A 13363-nucleotide genomic window follows, 5' to 3' on the forward strand; every position below is an offset into this window, starting at 1 on the left:
GTGCAGGCTGCCTTCCAGCGGAGGGTCTGCAGGAGCCTGTCCCACCCACTCTCTGTGGCCGCTGACACCTATGGGCAAAGGCTGCAGCCACCCAGTGACTAACGAGGCGGACGGTGAGTAGGCAGATGACATAGACATGGTCTGCTCCTCCGATGCACCCTCAGGAACCTCACCTGCTTCACCCCTGGGTCTGTCATCAGGTAGCCCTTCTTTGGGCCCCGCAAATCAGATGGCCCAGGGCATTCCAGCCAACGGCCGCCATGTTGCTTGGTTCCCCACAAAGCAACATTTCAGACTTCTCCAGGAATGGGTGGACACACAGTAAACTCTTCAGTCTGCATACAGGGGGTCCCCCACCGAGGACACATTCTGGTGACACTGTCCTTTTGGTTTTACAGCCTATGATTCGCCCCAGGCACCAGCTACGAGGCGGGGCTGTGTCACACGCTGATGTTTTCCCTGGCCTGGACGTTTCCAGCCCTCGAGGGCAAATAAAGGCCAGGTTCATAAGATGCTACTCGTCATGAGCGATAATGATAATACCCAAGAATGAAGAGGTATTTGAATTACATTAGCGCCAACTCAGGACAGAGTCCTTGGGACATCATGTCAGGAACCACCTGAACTTGCAGGTCATCCCTTAAAATGAAACATGGCTTCCAATTCCCCACCGAAGCTTCTTGAGCCTGGGTGGCAGTCGCACGGGAAGGAGGGGCTTCTGACTGCCACTCCTCTGAGTTGAAGAAGAGCCCGCCTTTATCCAGAAGCAGAATGTTGTCGGCACGGTGAGCAAGCAGGTGAGCACACCCCCGCCGGCCTTGCAACCTCAGAGGCTGGAATGATGTGCTGCTCAGGGGCTTGAAATGCCAGCACACCACCGCACGGCAGCTCTCCTAGCTTAGCAGGAGCCTGTGAGGTGCCTGCACTAGGACGTAATGATTTGAGTTCCAGGGATGGAGCGAAATCTCAGGAAGCTCCTCACTCGTTCTGTCTCCCGATTCTCAGACCCCGGCCTGGCCATCCCCGGTGAACACTGGGATGTCGTGAGAATAAGAGGACCTCCTCTCTTGAGATTTCCCGTAATCGCCAGGCGTGCTCCAGGTAGCACTCAGGGAGTGGTGTGCGCATCACTTCCCAAGGGCAGCACTGAAGCCATGAGGTGGGTGGAGGTATCTTGCTGGGACCCCAGGAGCCCTGAGGAGCTGACACCCCATGACCTCATGCCCGCTATGATGTCACTTTGCCATCATCCAGCCTTCTGTCCCAGGTTTCCCACTGCTGCTGCTTGGTCACCCCGGAAGTCACAGGTATGGGAAAGCTCTTAAGTCTCAGCTGCCAATGTCGCGTCGGTCCCGAGCCCAGCCTCGGCGGAGGAGCGTGCTCTGCTGGGGGGGGCGGGGGGAGACACGGAGGAGCATGCTCTGCTCATGGGGGACACGGAACGGTGGTTTGTCACAGGCGAGTCACCGAATTCTTTCCTCAGACAGTACTTCCCTCTCTTAAACCTTCACCTGTGGCTTGAAGTCAGTCGGGTCTTGGGTTTTATTAGAGGGACCCACCCCTCGATCAGGAAGACAAGCCAGAAGGAGCACGGCTCTGTCAGAATCACAGACCCTGTCTGCCGGCCCAGCAAGCTCTTCTTTGCCGGTCCCGAAAGTCTCCCTCAAATAGAGTTGTGTGAGTCACCCCACCAGCCAGTCCTCCCCACAGGCTGTCAGGCAGGAGCCCAGTGCTGAGAGAGCATGGACACACCCCAATGCAGGAAGGCCCAGGGCTCCCGAATCTCCGGCCTCCACGCTCCACTCCTCGCACTTAAATCTGTTGGAATATTGGGTCTAAAGCTGGATTTCCCAGGCCCGGTTTCAATTAGGTGAAGCCCACTGCAACTGCTAGAGCTGGGAGAAAACACAGAAAGTTCACTTCTCATGGGCCCTGGTATCCAAAGCCCTTGATGGGTCCTGCAGGAAGGAGGCTCCCTCCTCCACAACAGCAATGCGCGCGTGGTCTCCGGAGATGGAAATGTCTCCGGTAGTTGAGTGGGCACCGTGTCCCTGAGAAGACATCTGGTCGGGCCAGTGGTAGAACCAACATCCTGTCATTGGTGGGCTGAGCCCTTTCTTCCTTAGATGGCAAACCCCTTCCTTCACCAAGGGACCGACCCCTCCCACTGGCAGGGAGAGAGCTGGAATCTCAGGGAGTTGTTTATCTCTAGGAGCGCGGGTTCTTTTAGTGGTCTGTTTTACTTCCTGCTTTAACTCAACCCACGTTTTCTACTTGTCTTTTATTGAGTTTAGTTATTTAACTCAAGCCATGTCTTCTATTTCAGTGGGAAGAAGAAATGGGAGCACCAGTGCGAGCAGCCCCAAGGGAAGGATGGTGTGTTGGGGAGGTATTTCTCAGAAGCACAAAGCGTATGTTAGAAGGTAGCATGTGGTCTGAAGGAGCTGTCAGACCCCAGAGCAATGGTTCTCAGCCTTCCTCATGACACGACCCTTTCATACACTTCCTCATGTTGTGGTGACCCCCAACCATAAAATTATTTTCGTTGCTACTTCATAACTGTCATTGTTCTACTGTTATGAATCAGGTGACCCCGTGAAAGGGTCGCTGTACCCCCAAAGGGGTCATGACCCACAGGTTGAGAATCGCTGCTTTATAGCCATGGGGCATCTGGGTCCAATGGCCAGCACTGTCTCTCCTAGTTTGGTCCCTGGGAAGGTTATGGACCCCCTGTGTGTTTCCCTTCCTTGAAAAGTATGGGTAGCCCGGAGATGTTGTTCCCCAAGCACAAGTTGCCTCAGCTGGCTACTCTACCCGCTACCCTTGATCCGGCCAAATACAATGTGTCTCCGGAGACCCAGTGCTCTCAGATCCAGGGGCTGGCTGTAAGATCCAGGCTTAAACAGGAGTGCCTGCTTCAGTACAACAACCCCAACCGCAGAGGGCCCATCGAAGACCCTGCCTTGGCTTGTCAGACCTGTGCTAGGTCAGCATGTATCTATTCCGATGTCCGGCTTACCCCCAAGCTGTGTTTGGCATCGGACCTCCGGTGTCCTGGTATTACATTTTCAAAATGGACAGAAACTGGAAAGAAAAATTATCCAGATAGGAAAATTGGATCAAACATTTAACAGCTCGTATTAAGTTTGGCAATAATGACTGTATGTATTCTTGCTTAAATAAATCGTCTAGTAACCAGGGGGGGGAGAAAGAAAATGATAGGCCATCCTCTCCCCATGACTTGGTTGCTGCGAGGTGACACACATGAAGCTTAGAAAGTCCACTCCTGTCATTGAACGCCCCCCTCAACCCCACAGGAGGCCGGTCCTAGAACACAGCCCCCTCTGGCTCCGTTGTGCTTCCCTTGATTGCATCTTGCACACATCACTCATTTCGCAAAGACTGGCAGTGGCATGCCCCCAACAGCAGGTGCTCCTCTGTCTCTGTGTCACCCGCGGGTAGATGCCTTGTGCGAACATTGGGCGTTGACTAAGGGAGACCAAAGAAGAAGCAATGCCTTTGAAGGATGGTGCTGGTGAAGAGTCCGGAAAGCACGGTGGACTCCCTACAGACAAGTCAAAGCCGTCCTGCCAGGACGCTCCTGAGAGGGCAGGGCGTTAGGACTTCCTCTCACCTCCTTTGGACATGTTCTCAGGAGAGACCGGTCCCTGGAGAAGGACAGCACATCGTGCTGGGGAAAGCACAGGAGAAGTGAAAGGCAAGGCAGGCCCTCGATCAGATGGGTGGACACAGCGGTCACAGCAGCCCTCTTGGCAGGAGCAGGGGGGAGGCAGTCAGAGCAGGGAACTGTGTGCGCGAGTGGCTCCAGACTGCCCAAGGGACAGTGATTATTGCTCTACAGAGAATCCAGCACATGCTTCGGTTTCCTGGCATCCCAAGAACTGATGGGCACCCTGGACTGCAGTCTAGGAGGTCGACCATAGCAGGATACAGAGGTTCGAAACATTAGTTGTCGCCAGGTGCCATCGAGATGGCTCGGGCTCATAGCAACCTGAACCACAGCAGAAGGAAGCACCACAATCCCGCTCACGTTCGAGTCCATCGCTGTGATTTGGGAAAAAGCCAGGGACAAGTCCTTGGAACTGTCCCTCTGTGGTCAACATGGACTAGCAGCCTCCAAGGACTCGTCCCTGGCTTTTTCCCAAATCAAGAACGCGTGCTAGATCCCAACTCCTAGTCACTCCCTGGGTTACAGAGTGGAACTACCCCATGGAATCTTCTAGGCTGTCATTTATATGGATTAGGATTGTGTTGGCTCAAATATTGAAAATATCATGTACTGCCAGGAGATCCAACAAATCTGTCTCAAAGGAAGGAAGCCAGAAAGTCCCCTGGAATCCAAGACGGATTTGCCTCACATGCTCCCGGGCCCACCGGCTTTGGCCGCACTCTCAGCGGAAACCGGTCCCTGAAAAAGGACATACCCAGCTGCGAAAGCAGAGGGCCGGCACAGTTGGGGTACACCCCCTATGAGGAGGACGGTTGGCAGTTGAAGCCCCACCTCCAACGAGCATCTAAGCACTTATCCACTGTGCCAGCAGGACCCTTCAGAGTAAGAGCTTCCGTGTCTCTCAGCACAAGCCCTGCCCCTTCCAGCCCTGCCCTCCGGGCCCTGCCTCTGCACAGGTGAGTCCCGCAGACCACTCCTGACACAAGGACTTCATAGCCCCTGACACCTTTGCCTCGGGACCTGAGGACGTCACACACCCTCACCTGGACCGGCTATGTCCGCCTGCATGCCTCTGCTCCCACAGAGGCCCCCTCTCCTATGAGAAGACTTTCCAAAATACCACGTCTCCGTTCGGAGGCCCATGCCTACATGTTCAAAATTGGTTTGCAACAGCTAATTTCAATGGAGCTTGCTTGGTATTAAGCAGAAAAGCTCAGGCGGTACCATGCATCAAGCAGTTGGCTGCTGACTGAAGGGTTGGACGTTTGAACCCACAAACCACTTCATGGGAGAACGATGAGGCTCTTGCTCCTGTAGAGATCGGCAGGCTCACAAACCCCAAGGGGCAGCTGCTTCGTCCACAAGGGCCGCTGTGCGCGGGCGTCCTCTCACCGGCGGGCGTGGGTCTTCTCGTCCTTCCCGGAAGAAAGGAAACCATTGTTGGAAAGCAATCAAAGGTGCAAAATTGCTGCCACCTTGGCCCTTCTGGGGGAAAGGTGGCCCCGTCTGCTACAGCCAGAGATGTATATGGTGCCTCCACTTCAAAGAGCGTGCTGCGAGTATCCATCCAGGAAACACCTTCTCGAACAACCAGACCCACCTGGGCTTGGGCAGAGCATGTGGCGTCCCCAGAGCCTCCAGGTGGTCTCAGTCAAGCCAGTGGCCCACACTGCCTCTACTTCTGGAAGCAACCGGCTGGCCCGTGCAGAGACAGCCACACCGAGGGTCTTCGTCAGAAGCAGTATCCATGTCCTGCCTCTTGGGAGCATGCTGCATGGTAGATGGGAGGAAAGAAGCCCTGAGGGTGCCCTGGGTGACATGTTGGACTGCTAGCTACGGGATCAGCAGTTCAAACCCGCCAGTTCCTCCTTGGGAGAAGGGAGAGACCATCTCTCCAGTTGCAACATGTGAAGTCCCAGGGACCCCGTGGAGCAGTTTTACGGCACCCTGTTGGCCCACAGCATCAACAAGCTGGAATTGGCCCAGTGGCAGTGGGTCTGGGGAGGAACGGACCTTCCAATCATGGGGCACAAGTGCCCATTGGAGAGCTGCTCGTGGCATTTGCCCTGCTCCCCCAAGGGCTGTGGATCCCAGTGACAGTGCCCAGGACACAGGCCATCCACACCGGTGGGGATGACCTTTCACTGGGGTGCTTCTGAGACAGCCTGGCCCCGCCTGGGGACAGACCCGAGCCGTTCAGGTGCCAGAGAGGTACCTTCTCCTCCAAGAAGTTCCACAGTCAAGGAGGAAGGTGCCGGGACAAAGCCAAGCAGGCCAGATGCCTGCACCCCGAACCAGCTATGGAATATCAACAGAGCCCCTAAAAACACAACCCGAAAAGCCAACCTTGTCCCTTGATGTACCCCAGCAAATGACCAGATTTCCAAAATGAGCACGCACCACTTCTCAAGACGAACACTGACCGGAGGTCACTCTCTCCGTGCCAGGGATGAAAGCCTTTCACCTCCCTGGGGACACACAAGGCACAGAAATGAACAGCCAATCGTTCTGGCCTCAGTCACAAGAAATTCAGAGTTTCTGGGAGACCATGCAGAGGGACAACTTACCTTACGGGTGACAAAGGCCAAGGCAAGGAAAAGCCAACCCCCCACCCCCCGCCCCCATCTGAGGATCAGGGCCACCATCAATCAGAATCCTGGGCACAAACTCAAAACAACATTCACAACATTGGAGTAGGGGTGGGAGTGGAGGGTGAGTGTCCTAGCACTGCCTCAACAATGTTCCACTAGTGACCCGGGACAACAAAATGCATGGCCTCACAGTTCAGGAAGCCAAAGTCCAACGTCAGGTGTCAGCTGAGCCCTCCTCTCTTGTCAAGCTTCTGGTGGCCCCAGACCTCCTGTAGCTTGCAGTTGCAGCTGCCTCCATCCTCACAGGGTCCTCTCACCTGCATGGGGCAACGCCCCACATGACCACCTCTGTGTGTTTTGTTGAGTGGTTCAAGAGAAGTTTCGATTTTCTAGTTATCAAATGGGCCTCCTGACAGCCACTTGGTCCCAGCATCATGGAGACTGAATGAGACAATGCAAGGCAAGCCCGTGATTTAGACGCGGGGCTGGGAATGCACCCCCACCCCACCCCATCCCCTTCCCAGTCTCAGCCACACCAACACTCTTTGGAGGCAGACACAATCTCAAACTGCTTTGCGTCTCTTCCAGGCATCCAGCAGGAACGGGCTCAATCAATCTTCATTGCCTTGACTGGAGGCTGAATTGTTAAAGATCTCTGGGGATCGTTGTTTTAAATAATGGATCGTTTTACCTCCAAGAGACGCAAACACTCTCCTTTCTGCACCCTAATAATAACTTGTGTACGTCTTAATGTCTAAAAATTTTAATAGAACAGCTTGAAAAGGATTGACTCACGCCATCTCTATTATCTCATCTTCAGTTCAAACGTGTTGGTCTAATAAACAGTGGGAATAACAAACAGATACGGCCTTGTCACCACACACGCTTCCTAAGGAGAGCCTTGGGTTGCGTGGCTGGTGGCCACTCACCGTTCAGACATGGGAGGAGATAGAGGAAATCAAGACATTACGATAGAGTGATGGAGAAGACCAGTGAGTAAGGGCTGAGACCCTTCGACTGCTGATGGAGGCAAACAATGCCTAAAAAATAAATTAAAGCTTGTTGTCAACAGTTCCTTCTCCCCAGGGAGGGATATGTGTGTAATAAAGATCTCAAGAGGCGTCAACCCGTACGGCTGGGTAAGCATGCCCTGAATCGGCTACTTGGAATTCTAGTCGGGAGACCCGAGTGATTTAAACTTTACATTCCTGTCGTAAATGGGCATTTCATTTTCTGTGTAAGGTCAGATGATTTTTCTAGATTTACAGTTGTATCAAAAGACAACAGTGAGAATTTATTAGGCTGATATGTGGGAGGGAGTCAGAAGTGCTAAGAATGCTGAAAACAGAAATGCGTCCATCAGGTAGGGTGCCTGGTGACAGGCGAGCTCATCCCACTGAGGGCACCTGATGGAGACCCCCGAGTTAGAGGACACGCTAACGTCATGGCAGAACGATCCTGAGTAGGACAGACGCCCCTCGCTGTGGCCCAGTGGAGGGACAGTTGGTGGAGTGGGAAGAGAATCTATGAATGGTTTTAGATGAATGAGGGAGGAAAAGACTTAGAACTGAAACTAAAAGTTAGGAAAATAGCTTCCAGGGCATTTTGCTGCTAAGGGTTAGGGGGGAAATAAGGGTGTTCATTTTGGGGAGTGATTTCATTTAGAGTTAATGCTGAATATTCCATGATATTTATGTTTCGGCGTTTTGTACACATGCTGCTTTTAACTCTGTGTATTTGTTCACCTTCCCCGCCTACCCCTCCTCCCCAAGACTCCTGCAGAACGGACATGTTATTGCTCAGAATTTGAAAGTCTATTTTGATAACCTTCCCCAATCAAATAAGCGTTGCTGTGTCAGGATTTGTTATAGGTTTCCTAAGGGAAGCAACTAATCAGCCACAAGGAGAACAGACAAATAACAGGTGTTAGGGCATCCGTACCCCAGAAGCAGGTGCTCAGTGGAGGTAGCGTTTCCGACAGAAAGCCGAGCTTCTGCCCACAGGCTCCTCCCCCTTTCCTGGGCCTTTGTACCCAGCACTGTGCAGACCCACATTGGTGCCTCTTCCCAAAACAACTCGCCGTTCTGTCTGGTAGGTAGCCCAAGCATATGCCCAGAGTGGCCTTCACATCAAGAGGGCCACTGTAGCCGAAATGAAAGCAGCATTCTGGGTCACGGGGTCAATTCTGAATCACAGCGACCGCCCTGGGCCTGCCCTGGAAAGTTCCCTGGGCTGTCAGCATCCTCTGCATGCAGACTTTTCTGGGTTGCTCCAAGATCTGAGGACAAGTGCCCAAGCCAGGGGGCTGCAGGAGTGACTGATGTGGGGAGGGGGACGCACTTTCCAGAGAGATCTGAGGCAGAGAGCAACCTCTTCCTTCCTTGCTTCCCGCCACCCGCAGCTGTCATCCTCTGCTGGCTGGTTGACAATTTGGAAATAAGCTCACCTGTTCTCCACCGCCACTTGTTCTGTCTTGGCATTCCTGAAGTCCACTGAACACCACACCAGTCTCCATGGGGGTGCATGCTGTCTCCTGGGGACCCCCTGTGTCCGAAGAGAACTGAGCTCCCTTAGGCCTTCAGGGCTGATTTTTCCTGGACGTTGACCATCAAGTTGACCATCTTCAACATCCCTCCGGGAGGCGATGACCTTCCAGTCATTCCATCAGAGCCGAGCATGCTAACCAGGTGCACCACCGGAGGACTCTGGGAGCCCCAGCTTCGCTTCCCCCAGGGCTTCCTGGCCACCTTCCCAGGTCATTTGGCTTGACTCTGCAAAGGCTGGCTGCAACCAAGACTCTCACGGGACTGTCTGGTGAGATCAGCACTTGCCAAGTTCATTGCCTTGTTTCTGATGCCTAAGAAAGGAATGAATTCAGATAGTTCATGACCACTGAGGACGGACGGTCCCTAAGTCCTTACCCTCTATCATAGATGGCAGCCCTAAATGGAAGCCACTCAACCAAACCGTGTCAGCAAATCGCAGAACTCCGCTCTGTCCCGTCGGTGTCCGGGGCCCCAGAATTGGTTCCGCCTCACAGCGGCCCGGTGTGCAGCAGAGCCCCACCCCGCCTGGCCCTGCACCATCCTGCGAGGGTCGCTGTGCTTCAGCTCCATGTGGAAGCCATCACAACACTCCTGCTCGCTGAGCAGCTTCCTCTTTGGCACTGACCCGCTGTTTGCCTCCACGTTCATCTTCTGCAGGCCCGGGCCCTCTCGATGACAATCCAACGTCGCTGAGACCAAGTCTCCTCGTCCTTACTTCCAGGGAGAAACCCCAGAAGTGAGACCCCAGGAAAGATGGCCCTAGAAGTTCCAGCCCCTGTGGCCCTGGTTGCCTCGGTTTGGTTCTTTTCTGTCATTTCAAGAGCTCGGTTTCAACGAAGAGAAATTCAGTAGGCATTTGGGGTCTTACTGTGCATTTCCTCTGATTTCTTTTTAAGAAATACGACCTCATGTCTCCCAAGTAGCTAACTTTCATCCATAACAAACTTAGCTGAATGATTAAGAGCTCAGACTTTGAATCAGGTAGACCTGGGGTGGTTCTTTTATTTACTCTTCCTTCAAAAATAATTACTGAGTTTCAGAATAATGATTAAATGGGTCCCCTCTCCCATTCGCGACACCCACTAGCTGAGTGATTTGGGGAAAGCTATTTGCCTTTTTTGAACTTCATTTTTCTCAGCTGTAAATCCGAGAAAATAATACGATCTCTCCCTGGGTTGCTGCAAGGATGGAATGAGGGAATGAATGCACACATTTGGCAGAAAGCAGCGCTCAGTCAGTGGGAACTCTGGGTAGAGCTGTTATTCATGAACATTGCACGGAGGAAATATTGTCTACTCTCAAGCTGGCCAGGATGGGACTTCCTAATAGACCAGGAGTTCATCAGCGACCACCCTTCCTTCCTGCTCCTGTTATTCTAGCAGCCTTTCAATAAATCACTCACGCAGCTGGACGGAACTGACAGATAGCCCTTGGAGTCAAGCTAAATAACTGAGTGCTTAGTATCACACAAGTGCTCCTCTGTGATAGAAGCACTGGTGATGGTGTGCTAGAAACAGTGTCAAACCCATGCCCAGCCTTTCCATGGGGTGCGTTTGAGACCAAGTGCACATATCCCTGGTGCCTGATGTCGTGAGTTCTAGAAAGCTTTTGCACACAGCCAAGTAAGGAATGATGGGCGCCCAATGCAGAGAGCCTGGCACATCGACTTAGCTCATGATTGAACAAAACACACAAAGCAGGCTAAGGACAGTGGGCGATAACTCCTTCCATGCATACAGAAAGAGTCAACAGAAGCTAAACCCATGACCAAAGAGTCTCCCAAGCGGATGGCATAGAACAGGAAACTTCTGAAGATCAAGGGTGATCATTTCCTCCCCCGGTGTGGATCCATGTGGCACCTTGCTCACAATGACACAGGTACAGAAGGGTGGGAGACCGTCTCACAGAACAGCTAGAGTTGGAAAGAGTCTCTGTGTCCCTCTGCCTCCACCCAGTTCTTCTGCCCAACCCTCTTCCCAACATGACAGCAAACCCAAGCCAAACACACGGCCAAGGAGGCAATTCTGTAAGAAAGGTTCAAACTGCCCGGGGAGTTTCTGAGACTGTAACTCTTTATGGGAGTAGAAAGCCCCCCATCTTTCTCCCATGGAGTGCCTTTCTCCCATTTGAGCTCCTGGCCTTAGGGTTAACAATGCAATGTGTAACCACTACCCTCCCAGGGATCCCTCACAGGACAGCAAATTATTGGTTTCAAACTGATGACCTTGCAGATCATAGCCCAAGGCATAAGCACTCTGACACCAGGGTGTCTGGAACCCAGGGAAAAGTCTAACAGCGGCCCTCTTTCCCTGGTGTGTGCCTCCCCAGACAGTCAGTGTGGTGAGCTTAAGGGGCTCGCAGTGCTGTTAAGGCAGTGGCTTACCAGGCTTAGATTCCCTCCTGCAATCCCTGGACGTATAGAAGCCTGCTGAATCCTTCTCAAAGCTCTTAACATGAGACTTCTGTCATTAGCGCCACTGGTTCACACATGGATCTGTCCCCAAGCCAGGAAGAAATGGTACATCTTGATTCTGCTCAAGGATGGAGACCATCTTGAAAGGAGGCAGTAGAAAGAAGCAGGGGAAGAAAGGCGAAAAGAAAGAAAGAAAAATAGGGGGAGGAGGGCTTATGGAGTGCCCCCCCAAATTGAGAGAGGGCAACTTGTCCCCAAGGCCCATCCACCTCAACTGCCTTCTCTTCTTGCCACATTACTCAGAGGCCGGGTCTGCTCTCTCCCGTAGTTCTAAGGTCAGGAGGGAACAGACAGATGAAAATAAGCACCAGGACCCTACAGTGGAATTCAAGATTCTCCCCCAGGGAATGTATTAGCAGAGTCCAATGGATCAGCTAAATTATCAGAAATCCGTTCTGCAATATCTCTGAATCTTTCCCTGTTGTCCCAGGAAGCGGAGGCCGGTGGTCGCTGTGTGCTGTTAGGCGGCCTCCAGAAATGTGTCTATTTACAGTCCTGCCACCTCCTCTCTCCTCTGGCCACACTGGGCACACCGCGTGCGGTGCTCAGCTCAGCCCCCGGCCGTCCTCCCTGGAGACTCTTAGATGGTGTCTGTCCTTCAGCAGGGCTTTGCCTTGTGGCATTTTGTTTTTCAGAAAGTCATTTTTCCAAGATTTGGATTTTACGTTACCTAATGTAATCCCCAAGTAATTTCCAAGAGACGTAATTCTCTCTGTTATGATAAGTATCAGTGGGAAAATAGAATTGACTCAAATAACGAAATAAGCTCTGAAAAACGCTGGCTGGAGGCCGAGCCCTGGTGAGTCCTGTCACGCAGCTCCGTGTGCCTGATTTGCATGTGTGGCTGTTTCTCTCGTGCACATAAATAGTGCTGACCACTCTGCCAACACATTTAAAATGCACTTGATCAATATATTTTAGATCGTATATTTAATTACATGGAAATTACCTTTAATCCTCAATGGTGTGCGGTTTTCAAATAGCCCTACGGTGTATTGGTCTTGGGTGCCGTCGAGTCGGTTCCAATGTGTTCCTACACTACCTGCCATCAAAAGGAGGCCTCGCGGCACAAAGGGGTCCATGTTGGCTGCTAACCACAAGGTTGGCAGTTCAAACCCACCAGCTTCTCTACAGTAGGAAGACGAGGCCGTTGGCGCTCATAAAGACTTAGAATCTCAGAAAGTTTTGCGTGTCCCACAGGGCCAAGATGAGTTAGGATTGACGCCGGGGCCAGGGTTTGGGGCAGTAGACCATAAAGCTGCGCCGTCCCCCCAATTGCCATTGTGTGGACTCCATTGTTGCGGCCACTGGGACAATCCATCCAGTAGCCATTTTCCTCTTTGCTGTCACTCTGAGTAGAATGTCACATTCCAGCAACTGGTTCCTCCTGAGAGCATTTCCAAGGGCATCCTACCTGCACTTCTTCTAAGACAGACTTATTCTCTGACAGACCATAGGACTGTCATTATTTTCCATCAATAACATGAGTCAAAAGCATCCTTTTCCTTTGGTGGTCCTTATTCCTTGTCCCCCTTTCACATGCATATGAGGGCAATGGCACCCCCATGGCTGGGGGCAGGCACGGCCCAATCCTCTGGGGGACAACTTTGCTTTTTCATCCGCTCATGAGGAAATGGTGCCAGGGGCCACATCTGACCTCTTCGCTCCCAAGACTGATTGGCACAAGGCAGAGGTGAGACACCATCTCACACTCCATCCCTTTGAACACTGCTCACTCTGCTTTTGTGGCTGGGTTCCACAATCCGTGGCAATGACCACACAGAACTCACAGACAACGCTCACAATTATGGGGTTGATGAAGGCCGCGAACCAGTTACAAATGGTCAAGACACAATCATGCAGCAGAACAGCCTTTTCTGAGCCATGCTCGCATGCAGGCCTCTCTCTGGTCTTTGGCCACATGGCCAGTTGGCCTCTGCCCTGCTCATGCAATATTATAAAGCTCTTCGGGGTTGCTGATAAGGGCATAAGTGTTAGTCTGGGTTGACTAGAGAAACGAATTGTGTTCGTCCGGGTAGGCTAGAGAAACAAATCCATAGAT

The 13363-nt window shown here is 52.4% G+C and overlaps 1 pseudogene; it reads left to right on the forward strand.

Annotated features, from left to right (window-relative positions):
• The first annotated feature begins 2771 nt into the window (after positions 1-2771).
• LOC115871647 lies at positions 2772-3144 on the forward strand (annotated as a pseudogene).
• The last annotated feature ends 10219 nt before the right edge of the window (positions 3145-13363 follow it).

This window comes from Echinops telfairi, unplaced genomic scaffold (genome assembly GCF_000313985.2).
Source record: "Echinops telfairi isolate 266 unplaced genomic scaffold, ASM31398v2 ScPeMD7_7400;HRSCAF=8409, whole genome shotgun sequence".
Taxonomy (NCBI): Eukaryota; Metazoa; Chordata; class Mammalia; order Afrosoricida; family Tenrecidae; genus Echinops; species Echinops telfairi.